Source organism: Parasteatoda tepidariorum, chromosome 1, assembly GCF_043381705.1.
Source record: "Parasteatoda tepidariorum isolate YZ-2023 chromosome 1, CAS_Ptep_4.0, whole genome shotgun sequence".
NCBI lineage: Eukaryota > Metazoa > Arthropoda > Arachnida > Araneae > Theridiidae > Parasteatoda > Parasteatoda tepidariorum.
Window position 1 is genome coordinate 16992283 of NC_092204.1, and position 22504 is coordinate 17014786.

The 22504-nt window shown below is 26.2% G+C and overlaps 1 protein-coding gene across 12 annotated transcripts in view; it reads left to right on the top strand.

The window, feature by feature from the left end:
• The window catches only part of LOC107437287 (tyrosine-protein phosphatase Lar), a 753777-nt gene that overhangs the window by 390104 nt on the left and 341169 nt on the right, over nucleotides 1-22504 (top strand). For all 12 annotated transcript variants that reach the window (XM_071177245.1, XM_071177243.1, XM_071177266.1 and 9 more), the window contains one exon: nucleotides 17619-17690. The gene's annotated coding sequence lies outside the window, so the exon portion shown is untranslated. The remainder of the gene's footprint in view (nucleotides 1-17618; nucleotides 17691-22504) is intronic.

Below are 22504 nucleotides of genomic sequence, written 5' to 3' on the forward strand. Positions count from 1 at the left end.
TTCCCCCCCTCAACTATTATAAATTTGTCAAAACACTGACACGAATTAACTTTTTATTGATGGTCATAATTATGAATACGAAAAACGAACCTCTAATTTGCTGGTTAAACACTGCCGTTTCAGCTCTTATAGGACTTTTTTTAAGGATTTATGTAAATAAGCAGCTTACACTACGTATTTAAAATTATAAAAAAAAATTCTCTTTTTAAACTTAATTTTCTATATAATTTACCAGATTTTTTTTTCTTCAAGATTGGTTTATAAATACTTTGATTTCAATGGATCAAACGTAATTGACTAGAATTAATAATTAAAAAAATGATGAATGATGAAAGTCAACGTTAGGGAATTTAATATTTTTTTACGATGAGAAACTCTTTAGTGCGAAACTATTTTGAACTTTTTTAAAAGATTGATTTATACTGGTATTTAAACAATTGTAAACTTAAAAAACAAAACTATCACAAGCAACAATTTAGTTTTCAATATTATTTTTATTTCTTATCGTTATTATTGTTTTATTTCTTGTTGCTTATCAAATATTTTTCGTAATTATACACAGAGAAAAAAAATATTGTCAAAACACCTAAATTAACCGTGTAAAATTACTAATTAAGCTAAAATTTACCACATTTCTGGCTCTATGGGAACATCAATAAGTTTAATATTTTTTTTTTTACCAAAACGCTTCGTAAAATTAACGATTTTGGTAAAATTAACAGCAAAATATGGCTTTACAATATGTGATCAAATTTGATAACTTGTATAAAATTTCTTAATTTTATCATGATACTTCAGAACAGTGTTTCCCAAAGTGTGGTACGACCCCAGAGGTACGGGTACAGGTAAACTGGGGTACTCGTTCTTATGCGAAATATCTTGCAACAAACGAAAATTTCAAAACATTTTATTTAAAAGCAAAGCTAGCCATGAAAATTTACGATTACGTATTTTACTATTGGCTTTTTTTTTTGCAGAGTTAACAGTTAATAATTAGTGGAAACAACAGCCAGTTGTGATTTTTAACTTTTGCGCAATTTTTTTTTTTTATCACAGCAAAAACAATATCATCCATCTCACTGATGCAAATAAACTTATTAACAAAACTTTATACCAAAAAAAGAAAAATAAACATATTTTAAAAAATGCATTCATTTTTTTATTAGTGGTACACAGCGTTACGAAAAATTTAGAAAGGGTACATAAAAGTCATAAGTTTGGGAAACACTGCCTTAGCACATGGCATAAAAACCATTCATCGAGTTAAATTTACTCTTCAGTTTTATATTTTTTACTAAATGTATGGTTATAAAATCTATAATTTTGTTATTTTGCATTCTAAACTTAACGTTTTTAATCATAAAGCCAAAATTTGTTTCTTATTTATGTTTTTAAAAATAATTTAATTTTATTAATTGCGTTTCTGGTGGCTTCGCAATCTCGTGCCGCAGGTTCTGGGTTCAATCCTCGGTCCGGGCAAGGTTGACTCATATTTTTTATCCCTTATGTGGGTCGATAAAATGCGAACCAAGCATGCTTAGGGACTTAACACTGTGGACTCCGTGTTCAGCTGACCACCCAACCGAAATATCTGCAACACTGGTCAAGAAAACTTTGATGGGCACAGCAGGCCCTCTATGGGTTGTCGCGCCACTAAGTTTAGTTTAATTAAGTTTTTAATTCAGAAATGAAACTTATTAGTAATGATTTTATGATAAATTATAATAATTATTAGTTATGATAAATTTTAGGAAACCAAATCTAATTTTTTATTCAATTCCACACAAAAAATAAATTTGGTAACAACTTTATACACTTTTGAAGTAAAAAAGAAAATCTTTCATGATACAAACTAATGAACAACATTCGAACCAAAAGCATCGTCTAATAATGTTTAATGCACGAAACAAAGATAGTTTTAATGTTATTAGAAGAATAAATCTAATAAAAATGAATGATGAGATATAATTTGCAATTATAAAAATCTTAGTAGCCAAACTTGGCGCAAATTAATCAAAATACGCTAAGTTGTGCAATCTAAGATAGCCTATCTACTTCATAGGTCAAAAGTGAGATTCCATAACAAAAAGACAACGCCCTGTTGCGAGTAAGATTTTTTTCTTCTTCTTCTTCTTTAAGACGGTCATCTATTTTAAGTTAGAACATCTTCATGTTTTGACAGAGAATAAAGGCTTAGCTGAACTGAAAGAAATATAGTCCCAGTTTTTTTTTGGCGCGTGAGATCTAAATGAGAATAGTTAGAAGTGCCAGTTTATAAACGAGTTATTCGCTTGTCTTAAATATTGATGGTTCATCTATTTTAAGAAATAAAATGATAAAGTAAGTTGAAGTTCAACTTGATCAAGGATGATAAAAACTTAATATTAGAAATGTTAAATTCGGTTCTGTAAGAAGGTAAAATTAAACATAGATCCGGCATTTTTGGTATGTAAGATCTAAATGAGAATAGTGCCAGTTTATAAACGAGTTATTACAAATCCGCTTGTCTTAAATATTGACGATTTATCATTTTAAGAAATAAATTAAAAAAGAAAGTTTGGGTTCAAATTGTACACAATCAAAAAAGAATTTATATTAGGAATGTTAAATTCGCTTCTTTTAGAAGGCAAACTTAAGCATAGTCCCAGCTTTTTTGGCATATAACATCTGAATGAGAATAGAAGTGCCAGTTTATAAACGATTTATAACAAATCCACTTGTCTTAAATATTAACAATTCCTCTATTTTAAGAAATAAAGTAAGTTGAAGTTCAAATTGAACACAGTCAATAAAGGCAGGAATGTTAAATTCGATTCTTTAAGAAGACAAACTTAGCTTAGTCCCAGCTTTTTTGGCATGTAACATCTGAATGAGAACAGAAGTGCCAGTTTATAAACGATTTATTACAAATCCACTTGTCTTAAATATTAACAATTCATCTATTTTAAGAAATAAAGTAGGTTGAAGTTCAAATTGAACACAGTCAATAAAGGCAGGAATGTTAAATTCGATTATTTAAGATGGCAAAATTAAGTATTAATGATTGAACTTCACTCTTAGTTACAAAATAAATTAAACATAAACTATTTATATTATTCAAATATTGAAATGTAGTCCTAATTTTTTTGCTCCTATAAGATCTAAGTGAATATAATAGTGAAATCAAACTACTAGTTTGTTAATCAGTTTTTATATATCCGATTGTCTTAAATACTGATTAGTGAACAATCTTTAAGAAATAAGATCTTAATTAGAAACCAAATATGAATTAGAATAGTTAAAAGTGCCAGTTTATGAACGAGTTATTACTAATCTGTTCGTCATAGCCATTAATGATTCAATGCTTTTAAGAATAAAATTAAGCGAAGTTAAAGTTCAACTTGAGCACAATCGATGAAGATTTTACATTAAGAATGTTAAATTCGATTCCAAGTGGTTTGAAATCAAGCATTAACAACTTAACTGTAGGCTTAGTCGCAAAAGAATCGAATAAAATAGTTTGAATTATTTAGAATTGTATTACCTTAGAATTGTAATTCGAATTTAAATCGTTCTCAGAATATCTATTTTATAAGTTGAATGCTTAAAATAAACACATCATTTGCTAAACCGATTAAATTCTCAAAACAAGTATCAATTTCAATGCGGATTAAGAAATTATATTTCAGAAAGGATCCTTTATTACAATATCATTAAAAATTTATTTACTGATGTTAATGCTTTATTATTAAAGAACGTTTGTTTTTAATTTTTACAGTTCAGAGTCAATATAAAATGTTTTTTAATTGAAATTTTAAAATATTTAAGGAATTAAGTTAATTCGATTAATGAAACATTTATAAAATGATCGTAGGCAATTTTTAATAAATATTAACTATGAAAAGCCTAATAACAGAAGCGACATATATATATATAAGATGTATTCACATCTTATATATATGTAAGAAATAAACATGTAAGACATTGAATATGTGTTTTTTTTTATCTTCCTAAGAAAAACTAAAAAATATATTTAACATGTTTTATATTTATCGGTCATTTTGAATTTAAGACCGGAAAACAATTCACCGTTTTAATAAAATTTAATTTTATAAAACAATTATCTTTTATTTTTGTTCAGGGATCTTTAAAAATATTTTTAATTCGAATTTCATGACATTTCCTTATTCTCAGTAAATTAAAGAAATCGAATAAAAAATGTGAGGTTCGGCTGTGTTTATAACTTAAGTATATTTTAATTATTATTTATAAATTAATAGTTCTAAAAAGAAATCAATTTTATAATATTTCGAAAAATAATTAATTCTGTTGATATATTTCTAAGACAAAAAAAGAAAACCTTAAATTGTTAACATGCATTACTAAAAACAAAACTCAAGGAACGCCAATTCCTAATATTTTATCATTTTAAAATAAAAAGAAATATTGAAACTTGATAAACTTATAATTGATCTTTTATATTTTCAAAACATGTAATGTTATACATGAAATGCATTCTTAACTGTACATTTTTTTTACGAACAGTAACGACATTGATAAAACAAAAAGTTTATTTTAGCACTGATGGAACGAGAATTCAATATTAACTTACAAGAAAAACACAAAAACTAGTTATATTATCGAAGATAGCATAGGCCGCTGGAATTTGACATATTTTGTCTTTTTGTATTATTTTGAAAAAAAAATTCTCCCGATTTTTTTATTAAATTATTACAGAAAAAATTCCTGTTATTTTGCTATATGAGGATTTAATCACCTTTTTATTCAAGCGTTAACTAAATATATTTATCCAAGAATTTAATGAATAAAAACGTTATCACATATTTGCTTTGGGTTGTTTTGTTTGTTTTTATTCTTGGCATACCTTATCAAAGATGTCAAAAATTAGACGATAAAAACGAAACCACACCTGTATTTTTGCTGCAATAAAAATAAACTGAATTTTTCATAAGCATAACCCCTCTTCCATCATTATTTATAATATTCCTTTCATTCATGTCATTTCACTTCAATTCATCTAACATTTCAGACGATAATGAAAAAATAAAAAAATCGTTTTATAAAAACTTTTCTTGACGAGATGAGTTTAAGTTGCATAATTGGCTGTTCTTGGGATTGTACGTGTTGTTGTTATCGAGTTCATTTAACAGGTATATCATTAAGGAAGTATAAATAACAGGTATCTGGTTTTCCTTCTTTCATCTTAATTGATGAGATTTCAGGTAGGCAAACCTTTGGGTGCAACGCCCATGTGTATGTAATTTAATTTATTTTTTATTATTTTCCTTTTGACTCAATTTGACGAGCCATTTTTGCTTGCGCTAATTTTTAAAACTACAAAAAAATCGGTTATTATAAAGGCAAATAACTATCTAGTATTATTGATTAGTTCTCTAATTTTGAATAATACTGCTTACTGATTGGTTGTTGAGTATAAGTATAAAAATTTTAATACTATTACGCGTAGTTATTCAAAATTATTACCTGAGAAAAAGATAGCTCTGAAGGGAAAGTTCGAAAAAAAATTCGAGGAGGTTTCTCTTAGAGACGCATCTGTAATGTGTTCAGAATTTTTTAAGTATTGAAATCTTGATGTTTATAATATTTCAAAATTCGAAGATTCTCTTACTTTAAGTTTTAATTAGTTACAACTTGCTTAAGAATTGTACACATAAACATTTTTTGCTGCTTTTTCTTTAAAAAAACTTTTTTTTAAATCATATTTTGAATTTTTTGCGTTCTTATATTAAATAAAAGGCTTACAAATCTTACAAATCTACTAAAATGGCATTTTAAAAACAATTTTTTTTTACAAATCTACTAAAATGGCATTTTTAAAAATATTTTGCTTTAAAAAATTTTTAAGATTCATACTCGATATTTAAGATTGACATTCCGTATTATCCGTATTTCAAGCATAACTGAACATAATATTCTGTTAAAGGAAACTTTCTTTAATATCATTTATGTTAAAATAAACTTATTGATACTTATTGATAACCTTATAAACTGCTAGTTCAATTTGTTTCCTACGAAAAAAAAATTTAAAATTTCAAAAATAAACCTATTCTCTACCGAGTTGTTATTAAACTCTGCTGCAAATTTATTGATACATTGTCCGCTGTGGCCAAGTTAAATTATGAACACCCTGTTGTTCTCTTTGATAGGGAAAATGAGCAAAGACAAGGAAAATAAAAAATTTCAACTCAACAGAAGTAGTACACGATACAAAATAAAATTTCATTTCTAGATATTATTTTTAAATTCTCTAATTACATCTAAATGATTTAATTGATCTTACATTATTTGTAAAAACCTAGAAAAATAATTTTTGTTATTATTATTTATTTAAAACTTTTATATACTTTTTCCTTCCCATATAGTTCAATTAAAATTGACAAATGTATATAAATTTGCCAAAACTCTATCATGACAAACGGATCATTTTCAAAGAATATTGTTCCCCTTAATCATTTTTTATAGGTAATTTTTTAAATATATTATTCAGATGAATTCGATGAAAGCTTTTGACTAAATATTCATTCAAACATTCTATGTAATTGTGATATGAATTTCAAATTTTTTGATATGTGTCAGTTTTTGGCAGATAAGACCGGTACATTCAAACCTTTATTAAAAACCGTAAGAATCACTTTTGTTTTTGACTTTATAAAACTGTCAAAGTATAAAAATGTAAAATTTAAAAAAAAAAGCGTAGTATATTGTAACAAAAAAAAATTCAATTTAAATAACATGAAAATTAAGTAATCATTGTACTTAAGTTTTGATTTCATTCAGATTTTGATTGAATAAAATCCCTCAATGATCAAAGTTTTTAAATAAAATAAATCGTCTAAAGCATATAAGTAAGTAGATCTTTTTTTCTTCTGCTCAGAACTACAATATCTATTATAATATAATAATTGTTATTTATGCATTTAAATTTTGGTACACATTGATTTATAGATTGAAAATTTAAAATATATAACAAAAACGCCATACCTTATAACCTCATGTTTGACTTTTTGGCAATTTCAGACGGTTTTAACCAGTTTTTGACACTTGTCATGTCAAAAATCAGTTTAGTTCCAAAAACTCAACTTTGATTGTGATAGAAACTATAATTCTGAGAAAAAATCTCTATTTACATAAATATTTTATTATTTAGTCGATTTATTTTATATGAGAACTTTCCTATTCTGAAGCAATTTATTCAATAGACTCAATCAAAAATTTAGTATAATGATAACTAAATTTTCATATTATTTAAATGGAAATATTCTTTTTTATAGTTACTTTTTTTTAAATTTTATATTTCTGTGTTTTTTTTAACTTCTTGTATCATAAAAAAAAGCAATTTTTTAAGAAAGAATCAATAAATAAAATTAACTTAATGACAAATTAAGCCAAAAAAATATATGCTAATTGCTAGAGAAAATATATTACTTGTATGTACAAATATTAATAAAACGTTTTTTTTTTTTTCATTTATATTTTATATAATGATAGAAACTATATTTTATTAAATTTCATCTACAGGAGTACAGCTGCTTGAAGTGACCTCTTTTACAAAGCAAACATTTTTTTTAAACTTTATTTATTATTCGAAAGGGGAATTCAAATAACTTAAAAAATGTTTCTCTTGTGAACATTTATATTGAAAAGCAAACAAAATTATTCAACAAATCTTTCCACTATCGTCTGACAAGGGAATAAATTTAAGGGAAAAATCCAATATTTAAGTGAATTTCGCGGAAACTAAATCTTTAAATTTATGGTCGATCGTTGTGATAAAAATCTAAACTCTGGGTTCCAAGTGCCCGCTTTGGATAAATCTTCCACTACGTTAAACAGATGCTGAAATTTGTTTTGTGCCCAAAACGTTCCATCCAGTTTCTCTTCATTTAACGGGTGGTGTTGGGTTCGACCTAACGGATTGGAAAAGAATACTTAATATTATTTGTATATACATTTCTGTTTTTTTAAAAATTCTACGAAACATTATGTTTATTCTACAAAAATATATATAAAGGCTCTAATTGATCGACTCTTAGAAAATGGAAGAAGCCCGCCTTTAATATGTATTCAGGGATCTGTCCAGAGTCCAGACATTTTGTGAAAGGTCCTGTTTTTGTGAATTTGTGCAAATATGGTCCTATTATTGCAAAAATTGCTAAATACTTTCTCAAGTTTTTAAATTGTAAATAGATACAAGATTATGCTCAACAATTGCAACTAAATTAGAGATGCAACGTACAATTATTTGGTATTTAGCCTATACTGCTCAACGCAGAATATTNCCTATAAAGTTATTAAAATATGGACAAATTATCAGCTTGTTAAAGTAGCTGACTTTTAGCAACCTTTTTTCAGTTTATATTAAACTGGTTTTAATTATACTCAAAATATTATTTTGATGCATATTTTAACTTTAAAAATAATGTGGAATTTGAACTCTTTTTTTTTTTTTTTTTTTGAAGGGGGGGGGGGTAATATTTTGCTGGAAGCTGGATTAAGGGGGAACTCCACCCTAAGATGGTAAAATATTAACGTTTTTCTTGAATTTTTTTTAAGTAATAGAGATAATGCAGAGACTCCTTGTTTTTTTTATGTTATTTAGCTACAATTTAAGTCTATTTAAAAAAAAAATTTCTTTTACGAAATAATAAAAAATAAGTTGGTGGCAGCTCCGTGTGTGGCTGGTCATCAAAAAGTAGCACCTCACTGGCCTCATGGATTTAGAAGTCCAGAAGCATAAGAAAACAATTTTGCTTAGATTTTCTGAAACATAAAGATATTATCTAAAAAGTAGCATAGCGGTTTTTTGATATTCACAAAATACCAAAATGGTGGCAACTTAAAAAAAAATTTGAGTTTTTCATTAAAAAAAGTATTCATTAAAATACTAATATAAAATCGAAATGTAAAAATATAAAAATTATCCTGTGCTACTTTCTAAAGAATATATTTTTACGTCATTCAAAATAAAGAACAGCTTATTTCGTTGTATAGATCACGAGATAAACGTTAGGCCAGGTCAAAAAACAGCGTTTTGAGAAAAACGTGTTTAAAGTTTTGACTTATGGTAGGGGAAAACGTTTAATTTCATATATATAATGGTCGATAAATGAAATGCCTACAATAAGTTTCTATATACAGTCAACAAAATGGATGAGACACAAAAAGAATGTCGCCCCTCCTAATACGGTCGAACGGGCCTTTCTACCTGCTTAGCGACGACTCTCTATTTTCCTGTATAACATCCAAACGAAGTTAGGTACTGAGAAATCGTTTTAGACAGACATTAGGATAAGGGTACAAAGATTCGAAAAATGCAATAAAGTTTTTTTTCGAATTTTTGAAATATTCAGGGTGGGGTCCCCCCTTAAGAAGTTCGTTGAAAATCTTGAAGAATAAATAATATGAATTCTAAAAATAATTGAAGGAAACTAAAAAAAGTATAAGTATAAAAGAAATGCAATAAGCAATACAGTAATTTGTTTTGTTATTATTTTAAGACTTCGTTTCAAAAACATATTTTAACTCTTTAAAAAAATTTAAAGTGAAAAAAGATGTAAACGCATTTGTTGTCTACGCGCGGCTAGGTAATTATTACTGCTGCGGTTTTTGAAAAGAAATTCGATAGCTTGACAGCCATCTGTTATTAATTCCGCCGCAAATACCTACAACAAATTGATAAACTGGTATCCGTTTAGGAAAATTCTTTTTTTTTTCTTATTTATTTCTTAGGAACATCCAAAGGAAAAATCAGATTCAGCAAAATTATTATTCGTTATTTATATAATTATATTTTATTTTCTTGTTTTCTTTTTTTTTTCTCGAAACATGTTAGAACTTTTCGGCATTTCTAAGAGAATGTTTGAATCGATCAGTTTCAGCGTTTTTTTAAAAATATATTCGCATACCGTAATTAAAGGGAATGTTTTAAATTGTAAGAGAGTAAATATTTTGAAAACTGTAATTATACTGTAAAAAATGTAATTCCTTTTAGAAAAAGATTTCCTCAAAGTTTAGTTTTATGATCTTTTTATTTCTCTCTCTCTTTTTTTAGCAAACGATTAAAGAGAATTAAGTTTCAATTTTAAGATGGCTTAGCGGAATTTTAAAGGAACATTACTAAAATCATTGACTGATAAACCTGTTTTTTTTATTAATAATTCTTTATGAAATAACAAAAGGGCTTTTTTTTTATTAATAATGAATTGTATGCAGATTAGCTATTTATGATATAATCGATTTTGTTCTTCGACTGACTTTGAGAAATATAATTTTTCTGTTTTTTCATACCATTTTATATCTTTTTGTCGAAAGGAAATCTAATTTTCACACACGATTTACGCTTACATTGGAACTATTACGTCAACTGTTTTGTATTTATAGTAAGCATTACGTTATTTTAACATCACGATAGTTATTTTGTAACATCATGTAATGACTTTCGACTTTTAAAAGGAAGCGAAGAACATAAGTCTTTTTTTATTTGAGATTAGACGATCCGTGGCTGATTGTTCGAATGTTCCGTATTGTGAGTTTTGAGAAGCATTTGACAGTTTCCACTTTTACATTGATATAAGAATTAAAGTATTGTTCAGTGAATCAATAAAAACTTTTAATGAAAATTTTCTTTTTTTTTTTATAAAAACTTCTTAATGGTAGATGTTAGTTACAAAATAATAAAATACAGTGTACAAAAAAAAGGACCTGACCTCTTAGAATAACTTCTGATTTAATGATCGGGTTCTTCATGTTAGAACCGAAGGACTCTATTCATAATGGGTCGAGGGGTGACTTCAACAATATTTTAAGTTATGTGCACACGATATTTTAAGTTACCAAATCAGACGCACTTTCTCAAGAAAATATACCTTTTTTTAAAGAATTCGGATTTCGACCCCAAATTATGGGGGATAGCCGCAATCTGGGAAATATGATTCAAATAGCATGGTCAGGAGGGCGGAGCAAAATTTTAACCCCTTAATGTCATTTTTTTAAGCGAATTTAAAATTTGTGCACATAATTATAAAATTTGTTAATCAAAAAGATTATTCCCTTCAAAAATTAACTTTTACTAAATATTTAGTATTTTTTTATAATTTTATTCAATAATAGTCGAAAAAATGTTGAATTGTAAGGTATATATTTTTTCTTCTTCATTTTTTGCGTCATTTCAAGGAATGTAACTTTACTTGACGATATACAAAATTTGAGCGAAATCATTTGAATATTTCTACAGAAATCGAATTTTAAATACACGACTTATTTTACCAAATAGAATTATTTTCTTTAAAATGATGTAAAAATTGTATATCTTGCAGTTCCAAATTTTTTCGTCTATTATTAAATAAAAGTTTGAGAAAAGTAAATATTAACTAAAAGGTATTTCTCGAATGGAATTATCTTTAGAACAATGATTGTTTTAATTGTGTGTAGAAAAGTTTCAATTCGCTTAAAAAGGTTCTCAAAGTTATGGCGAAATACGCAAAAAATAAATTTAACATTTAGGGATCTAAACTGTTGACCAATTTTTTGACCAAACTATTGGGACCATATTTCCCAAATTGCGGCTATCCCCTATATTACAGGGATCATGAATCTCGTTTGTTTCTTCAGAGAACTTACGTATTTGTGTCTGATATCGTAACTTAAAATATCGTGTGAACTAATTAACATTTGCTCACTGTTTTATTAATTTAAAGCTTTAGATTCTGTTACATATCTTTAATTTTTATTTACAACGTCAATGGTAATTTAAAAAAGTTACTTGAGGTTTTTAACGGTTATTTTATAGCTTTTTGAAAATAATGTTATCTGTGGGTATTAGCGGTTATTTAGTAACTAATAAGGATTATGATTCAAAATTTTACTTTCATTTTGTAGCATATCTTACGAAAGAAAAATTAAATATGCTTTATGAAATAACCCTGTAAAACATCAATTTATAACTGAAGTAACTAAATATATTTTCTTTTAAATCAAAATAAAACTGAAACATACATAAATACTAGTTAGCAGTTTGTGATAACAGATGAAAATCGCTTTACTTTAAATGCAATTCAAGGAAATTATCAGATTTCTTCTTTGTTTGTAAAATGGCTTCGACCTCTTTTAATGATACTTAATTTTTACAAAAACTATTTTTTTATTATTTAAAAAAATAAATAAATAAAAATTACATTTTATGTAAAAATAGAAATATTTACAACCGGTTTATTTCAAAATATCATTTGCTGTACACGATCTTATCAGATTTTATTTTTTTTTTTCTTCAGGAAATTTCAGACGATATTGTGAAAATGATCATCAAAGAAAAATTCATAGAGCATTTCCTGATAACTGTTTTCCTGCATATTGAAACCAGCTTTTGATTTTATAATTGTACTTTCCTTATCAAAGTAACATCAAAAATATTTTTTTGCAAGTTTAGTTCATTAATCGCATTATGTATGAATACTAGTTTTTCCAAAAGTGACATAAAAAACGAAGCCAGAACAATGCCTTGTTTATCTAAAAACAATGGGGAAATTATTTTATCTGGTAAAGTTATCACCTGTTTAGTTAAGAGAGCATTGTTTGAAAGTTAAATTTCAAAAAAATATTTAAATATTTCGAATTTTGTCACGATAATACTTTTTCTAAATATTTTTCAACATGTAGGAATATGATTAATGATTTAAAACATGCTTTGTTAAATTTGAAATTGAATTTTATATAAGGAAAAAATATTAATTTTATTCTATAGGTTTTAAACAATCAAATCATTACCGTTTCCAATTTTGATAACATCTTTCTCTTTATTCCTGTGGAATTTTTTCTTTCAATTTAATTAATTTTTGTCTGTAATATTTGCCTTTTACATAATTGTGTTCTCTTGAATTATTTTAAATTATATGTACATATGCTTACTTTATTTACTTAGAATTATTTTTTATTTACTTATTTTGCCTATAACATTCCTTCATTTCGTTAAAGATCTTTTTTTATATTTAATATTTTGTGTGATCGCCCCACATAGCAATATTTAAAATTTTTCGAAAACAGTTAAGGTCATAGAAGTTGTAATTTTCCCTAAAATAATTCTTGAAATTTGCAAATATTATTTCAGTAAAAATATTTATAAATAAACATTTCATTTAACACAAAATTTAAGAAAATTAACTCAATTAAAAAAGTTGCAGATGTTTAGAACATATGAGCCACCTTCCCTAGCTACGCCATTTTGTTAAAATGAGTGATATTTCAAAATGAACCTTAAACATAAAATTGGTTAAAAATTTGGAAAATTAAAATATTCTAGTGGTTTTTCATCATGTCGTTTTCATTATTGTTTTTAAACGTCACAAAAATTCTTATAATAATAAGCTATGGAGGCAACGAATTATTTTTTTATTTAGATATATTTAAAATAGAATTAGGCAAATTTAAATTTTAATGACTAAATATCATTCGTTAAAAATTCAAAATATTTAGGGAAAAAAATATGTAAAAATAAATAACTTATGGCTGTTTTTCGATCAACATGCTATTTTTAAAACTGCTGTGAATTTGCAACTGTCAACAGCTACAATTTTGCGAAAATGAAAAGCGTTCGTGATTTAAATTTTTAATGTTTAAAAACTTACTCCCATGTTGCATTAGCTGGGATCATAAAAATTTGCAAAAACTGAGAATAAAGCAACGATTTTGATATTTCTCATCTAGGTGACAAAATGTGGCCCCACTGCCGATTTTTAAAAGAGGTTGAATAACTTTTAAAATGTTTAAGTTATTTGTTTATTTTAAACCCAGTTAATTCTTCACAGCAAGATTATTTACAAAGTTTAAAATCATTGCATTGCTTCAATTGACAGAGCTTCAAAATACGGCGTAATAAAATACGAATCAAAAGAGTATGTCAGTATTTCACGCATTAAAACCTAACATGTTAAGCATGCTAAAATTAATTAATATTTTGTTAAACCTCTTAAAATTCGTGTTAAAAAAAGCTTTACCTTTGTGGTAAAATCACCATTATTAATGAGTAAGCATTCTATAGATATATTGCCAGATTGTTTAAAATCCCGGTTGTTCGTTCCGATCGAACGCTTACGAACATTACGTAGGAGGTGACTATCTGAGTCGCCATCTCGTCTGCCTCTTTCAGAACAGAAAACTTTTACTTTTCTTTACACCTGTCAATCATTTAACCTGCATTCTAGCAGACAGTATGTCGCTTTGCATAGTGACCTTCACAGCGTCTGTCGCTTAAATGGCAACGAGGAAAATCCTTCGATTTGTTTATTCTTTTTCTGATGGATGAATTAGGCGCGATCGTTTCAGATGTCGTAATGATTCTAATTGGCGAGGAAAATTATGTTTATTATCGGCGATGAGTCAATGATTTTGATAAAATCTTGCCAGCCCAACTCATCGTCGATCGAAAGGAAACTTTATCAAGTTAACATTTAAGAAATGTCACTGAAAATATACGGTATTTTCTGTCTTATTTCTTAACTTATCTGAAATTATTCTAATTCGTAATGATTCTAATTAACGAGGAAAATTATGTTTATTATCGGCGATGAGTCAATGATATTGATAAAATCATACCAGCCCAACTCATTGTCGATCGAAAGCAAATTTTATCAAGTTACCGTATATTTTCAGTAATATTTCTGAAATGTTATCTTCTGACTTATTTTTAACTTATCTGAAATGATTCTAATTCGTAATGATTTTAATTAACGAGGAAAATTATGTTTATTATCGGCGATGAGTCAATGATATTGATAAAATCTTCTCAGCCCAACTCATCGTCGATCGAAAGCAAATTTTATCAAGTTAACATTTCAGAAATATCACTGAAAATATACGGTATTTTCTGTCTTATTTCTAACTTATCTGAAATGATTCTAATTCGTAATGATTCTAATTGGCGAGGAAAATTATGTTTATTATCGGCGATGATTCAATGATTTTGATAAAATCTTCTCAGCCCAACTCATCGTCGATCGAAAGGAAACTTTATCAAGTTAACATTTCAGAAATATCACTGAAAATATACCGTATTTTCTGTCTTATTTTTAACTTATCTGAAATGTAATTGCAATTTTTTTGTACTGTTTGCGATCAAGTTATTTTTGTGTTATAATTAAGTTCTCAGAAATGTGTTGTTAGTTTCTGTAATAGTTTGTAAATAAATTAATTTGAAGTCGATTTTGATTTAATAGAAATGATGTTAGATGGTGTTTTGATTTAATAGAAATAAATAAGTATCATTTAATTTAATTCACGTTTTGTGAAATTAGTTTTGCAAGGAATGAAAAAATCTTGTAAAAATTGTTGGAAAAATCTTGTTTATTATTACTATCTCTTAATTACATTAGACAAACTTAGCTTTCTGTAGTTTCGATTGTTATTTGTTTGATTATTTTTTGATTTAGTGAAAGTTACAATTAAAACAGTTATTGTATTGAAAATCCAATATTAGCCATCCCAGTAGCTTTTTGTCCCATACGTTTATAACATTTGCATATTTAAAACAATTTTTTATTTATTTGAAAAACATGTTTTTATTATTCGTAAATATTATTGTTGTTTCCTAAATATTGCATCATAAATTCAATTAAAAATGAAAATTTAGCTATCTAATGAATTAATAAAAAATAAAATCTTTTAATAAAAAGTGGTAGCTTTTTGTCCCATACGTTTATTACAATGGCATATTTAAAACAATTTTTATTTATTTGAAAATTATGTTTTTATTATTCGTAAATATTATTGTTGTTTCTTAAATATTGCATCATAAATTCAATTAAAAATGAAAATTTAGCTATCTAATGAATTAATAAAAAATAAAATCTTTTAATAAAAAGTAGTAGCTTTTTGTCCCATACGCTTATTACAATGGCATATTTAAAACAATTTTTATTTATTTGAAAAACATGTTTTTATTATTCGTAAAAATTATTGTTGTTTCCTAAATATTGCATCATAAATTCAATTAAAAATGAAAATTTAGCTATCTAATGAATTAATAAAAAATAAATCTTTCAATAAAAAATAGTAGCTTTTTGTCCCATACGCTTATTACATTGGCATATTTAGAACTATTTTTTATGTATTTGAAAAACATGTTTTTATTATTCGTAAAAATTATTGTTGTTTCCTAAATATTGCATCATAAATTCAATTAAAAATGAAAATTTAGCTATCTAATGAATTAATAAAAAATAAAATCTTTCAATAAAAAATAGTAGCTTTTTGTCCCATACACTTATTACATTGGCATATTTAAAACAATTTTTTATTTATTTGAAAAACATGTTTTTATTATTCGTAAATATTATTGTTGTTTCGCAAATATTGCATCATAAATTCAATTAAAAATGAAAATTTAGCTATCTAATAAATTAATAAAAAATAAAATCTTTTAATAAAAAGTAGTAGCTTTTTGTCCCATACGCTTATTACAATGGCATATTTAAAACAATTTTTATTTATTTGAAAAACATGTTTTTATTATTCGTAAATATTATTGTTGTTTCCTAAATATTGCATCATAAATTCAATTAAAAATGAAAATTTAGCTATCTAATGAATTAATAAAAAATAAAATCTTTTTATGAAAAATAGTAGCTTTTTGTCCCATACGCTTATTACATTGGCATATTTAAAACAATTTTTTATTTATTTAAAGAACATGTTTTTATTATTCGTAAAAATTATTGTTGTTTCCTAAATATTGCATCAATTAAAAATGAAAATTTAGCTGTCTAATGAATTAATGAAAAATCAATGCTTTTAATAAAAAAATAATAGCTATTTGTCCCATACGCTTATTACATTGGCATATTTAAAAAAAAATTTATTTATTTGAAAAGCATGTTTTTATTATTCGTATATATTATTGTTTTTTCGCAAATATTGCATCATAAATTCAATTAAAAATGAAAATGTAGCTATCTAATAAATTAATAAAAAATAAAAACGCCTCTTATAAATTTTTTTTATGCAATTCTTTCGAAAGAGGATAGTTAGTTAAGCCATAAAATTGCCTCCCATGACTATATAATTATAGAAACAAATTGAGTAAACTCATTATTATTTCACCGCAAGTGTTTTCATTTAAGAAATTGTTAGGATAGGGAAAAGATAAACTTAGAAATATACCAAAACGTCGAAAATCTCTTATTTTTGCTATGATAGGATGTCAAGGTAACTTTCACGTGACGCGACTCACATACTAAACATTCGACCTCACTTAGTGAAATCAGCTGAGCAGGTGATATTGATCTTACAAGTGACTTAGACGTATGTAGCGCCATCTAGAATCGAAAATGATAAACAAATAGTAGCGTTTGTCTTGAATTACCTAATTTTTCTTTAGTAATTTGATTAAAATATTTTGGTTCACATATAAAAATTTTATGATTTGTTATTTTGATGTTTGCATCGAATTTTTACTGAAAGATACAAAATTATTTGAGTGGTGCATTTTAAAACTAGTATTTATGTGAGGTTAAATTATTTATTGAATTTTTTGCCTTTGTATGCCAGATTGATAATTTTTGTATTACTCAAAATTTTATTGAAGTTTTAATTTGCAATTTTTTTTACAGGTTTGGAATTTCTAAGAAATTGTACATATCGATTTATTGAATAATCCACACATATCTATGTATTATGTACAGGTATGTATTTTTGAAATTTAAGTTAAATAAAATTATTAAAATAATTATTATTCAAAGTAATTAATTATATAACAATATTTGCATCTTGACATTCTTTAATAATATTAAAAAAATGAAAAGATGAAGGTTCTAGTGACATATCAGTGAATTAGTTTTAATTAATTAGCAATTAAGTGAATTCGGAAAATCAGTAAGTTTCAAAGTTCTTACTTTTACAACAGGTAATGAAGATCATGCATTGCCTTTATTACTTAGCCGCACCTTTCTACATATCTCTTAATCTACATATCTACATATCTCTTAAAACTCGTTTTTGTTTTGCTATTCGCATCATAGCGTTCTGACTCTTGACGCTTTAATTTTCTGTAGAAAGAGAGGCTTTCTAAAATTACTCTTCAATTTTTTTTAAGTGAAATGCAATTGGAACCTTCTTTTGCGGCAAAAACACATCAAAAAAGTTAGTGCTCACATTCACAGGGTTCTGCAAAATTGAAAGACTTGGCTCGAAATGAATTTTTCAATTAAGCTCTTTAATTTTAAAAGAAGTTTTTTCTGCAAAATAATAACATTTATGAATCTTTCTCGATTCTCTTACGAATGTTCCTTAATTTTCTCTACCGTTTTGTATTTATATGGAATTATAGTCACAACAAAATTGTGCATATTTTGTTTGTTATGAAAATACTCTGAACTTTTGGTGTAATATTTAGATTACCTCTTTCTAAGATGCAAATTCAAAGATTCGAAGAACATATTTTGTGAATTATTAAGAAGCGCAGGCGATAATTGAAATTATGAGACCGCACTTGCATTTTCTCTGCATAAATCTTTTTTTTTTTTTTTTGGATGGATTTGTTCTTTACGATTGTCTTGATAGAAAAAAAAAATCATTGAATTATTCGCTAAAGTTTTTACATTATGTTTACGGTGCTCCAAAAAGAAAAAAAAACGGACAACCCTGAATAACTTTTGATCTAATGCTCGAATCTTTACTATCTAAGTATCCACCTTAATGGTTCGAGGGGGTGACCTAAAATATGCTGATTAATTACCTTAGACGATATTTTAAGTTATGAAATCAGACACAAATACGTACTTTTTCTGAATAAACATATCTCTTTTTTTATGACGGATTCGAATTTCTGACCCCATAATATAGGGGTTAGCCCTATCCAATCCGTCCTAACATGATCTGAATAGAATCAGGAGTGCAATATCACAAGTTTGGGCCCCCTAATGTTAATTTAAATTTATTTAATATAAGTCGAAAAACTGTTGAATAGTAAAGTATATAAGTTTTTTTATATAATTTTAAATTATCTTATTTTATATGAAAAAAATGCAAAATTTGAGCGATATCGATTAAATAGTTACTGAGAAACAGAATTTTAAATACACGGCTTTTTTAAAATTTGATTTCTCAGGAATTATTCAACCAATTTCGCTCAAATTTTGTATTTTGCAATGTAAAATTAGATGCTTTAAACTGGTGCTAAAAAATTTTATCGCTTACAATTCAATTTTTTTCCGACTTTTACTAAATAAAATCATAAAAAAACAATAAATATTTACTAAAATTAATTTTTTTCGTGGAAATTAATTTTATAATTGTCTGCAAAAATTTTAAATTTGCTGAAAAAGTTATCTATATAAAGTAAAACTAACATTAAGGGCTCCAAACTTTGGACCGCCCCTCCTGACCAAACTATTTTGACTTTATTTCCTAGATTGCGGCTACCCCCAGTACCTGGGGATCAGAAATTTTAATCAGTCCAAATCTTTGTTCTGAAAAAGTACGTTTTTGTGTCTGACTTCGTAGTTTAAAATATCGTCTGCACCAATTAATTAGCATATTTTCGGTCACCCTCTCAAACCATTCAGATTGAGTCCTAGAACGTGAAGATCCGATTATTAGATCAAAAGTTATTCAAGGTGGTCCGTTTTTCCCCCCCTCCTCACTGTCCATATAATTTTAAGTATTCAAATTTAAAATTGAAAAAGAAACCGTATACTTAATAATATAACAGTACAATCATTTAAAATTTTTTTATTTTCCCATTATAAAACTAAATAATAAAAAAAGAGTATTTGATAATTTTTTTAATTGTTTTAAGCCTGAACTTTTATCAGGGTAATTGAAATTCTCGCAACTATTTAGAGCGATAGGAGAAGTTATTATGTTACAATACAACAACATACTTCAATAACAGATCGAAAATTAATTTGTTATAATATTTTAATACTGAAATACTTTGTAATAATAATTATTCTAGAGGTAATCTGTTACTGAACTTTTATAATTATAATAATTCGTTTTTACAGTAATGTGCTATAATAACCGTTAGGGAGTTAATTTTGTAATATTTTATAATGAACTACTTTCTTATAATAACTGTTGCTGTACTAATTAGAATAAACTGTTACTTAAGTATTTCAACGTGATACAATAATAGTTGGATAGTAATTTTCAATAAAATACTTTGTTATAACAATTATTCGAAAGTTAATTTTGTGCTATACTTATATAATTAAAGTAAATTGTTATATATATTAGTGTTAGATTTTAGTTGTTATAATAGTTTTATTATAAAATATATTATTATAATAGTGATATAGCATTTTATCACACTCTTAAAAATTATTGTATCACTATTGTATCTAGTTATTAACTTAAATGTGTTATAAGTCAATTTTTACATTTACTAAGTATACAACTAGATGATAATAATATTATATAACTAAATTATTATACACTACTATATATAACTAGCATATAATATTCTAGTATAGCATATAACTAGCATATTCTAGTTACAGATAATTTAGTTACATAACTATAATTATAGAGTAACAAGCAGGTTACTATCCTAAAAAATCATTATAAAAGTGCACTGGTTTCTATAAAATTCTTGTAAAAGGCGAATTTGTTACTATATTTGTCTAAACTCGTCATCAACTTAAAATAAAATTTAATTTCTAGAAAGTATGATAAAATTAAAAATATCATATATTTTATGAAAACTTTCAAATACACATCTTTCTGCGATTATAACGATGTCAAACGGAACAACATTAAAACTTGAAGCAGAAAATTTGTCCTGATATTAAAATGTAACATCATCCAAATTTCAAACCAATATCCCTTTATATTTCCTGAAACCGTCGTCTGCTAGCTTTCAACTCTCTTCATTCTCTTTACACCGATGATCCAAATAATCAACCGCGAATTCTGCTGGAGTATGTTCTCGAATCCTCAAACAGCCACCGAGACGTAAATAAAACACTTCGAACGAACAATTCTCTCTCTTCTTGAAAGACAGGGGAGGTGGGGAGGGCAAGAATATAACAGATTTGCATCCCAAATCATTTCAAATATGTTCTAGTTTTGAATATCACTTTAGATGGGTATATTACGCGAGTATCTTTAGCTTGTTTCTGTTTTGCAATATTATCGTCTGCCTGAATAAAACTACTGGCAGACGATTTCTCATTCTCATGCAGTTTTAATAAATATTTTATCGTGAGAAAACTTATTCTGTTGTTTAAAATTCCATTTTGTTTTTTAATGTACGGAGAAAATGTTCTTCGGAAATTTTTTATGGACATAAAAAAAAACGATTCATATTTCTCTAGTCAAAATATAATTTATTGTTTATTTATGAAATTACGATACATTTGAAAGAATTCATTTTTTGTTGTTCTATTATTTTGTAAATAATTTTCCTTTCGGATTGTATTGATAAAACTTCTTTTATTATTTCCTGGCTTTATTGTCGATTTAATAAATCATATTTTTATCATGAACTTTAACGAAGAATATTTTGGAATTTTCAAATTTGTTAGTCACTAAATGGCATTGTTCTCTTTCATTAAAAAAATAGAATATTCTGGCTAATATCAGTCAGTTGATATTCAGTCAGTTGATTGATATAATCAGTTGATATTCTAAAGTTATGCTACGCAGATCACTTAGTTCACAGAAGAAAAAAATCTCAGTCTTTCGTGAAAGGGTAGGACAAATTTTAAGCGGAAAATATTTTTATTAAACACACTTTCAATTTTGAAATTAAAAAATTAAGAATTCATTTTTATATAAGTAATTGAAACTTCATGTGAATTTTTTTCTTCAAACCATTTCTGATTATAACAAGTGGAACTGCAATATTTGAAGCAGATACCCACTATGCAATATATGATTTGCAATATACCTCGTACGCGAATGTAATTTAAAGAATGAGACTTATGTTGAAGAAAATTTTCTCAATCGTACCACTTTTCACATTTAATTTTTAATCAGTCACAAATCCCTGACAATTACATTCGAAATATTTTAATAATAAAAATACAGTTATTCAGCTACTTATGTTATTTTTTGGTACTAGTATTTGTACAGTAAGTACTGAAAATTATTTTCTCGTGGTCTGCAAGTGGTACAGTTTAAGAAAACAATAGCCTTTCCACCTGCTCCCTAAATTGTTCCAACCTTAAAAGTATTCAAAATTTCAGAATTCAGAAAAGTATTCAGAAAGTTAATAAGTTGACTATGTGTAACCCAACAATAGTTTCATAGCATAATAAGAAATTCGATATTATTTTTTAACTGTTACATCAGTGTTAGAAAATTTAACTGTTGTAACGGTTAAATTATGTTAGTTAAAAAAAGTTAGTAATTAGTTAGTTATAAAAGTTAAATGTTGTAACATTTAACTTTTTGTAGAAATTGCATCTTTTTTTTTTTAATCTAGTGCAGTGGTTCCCAATCTTCTTGGGGTTGGCAGACACCTATCGCCCCATTCTCTTTTTGCTCAAAAAAC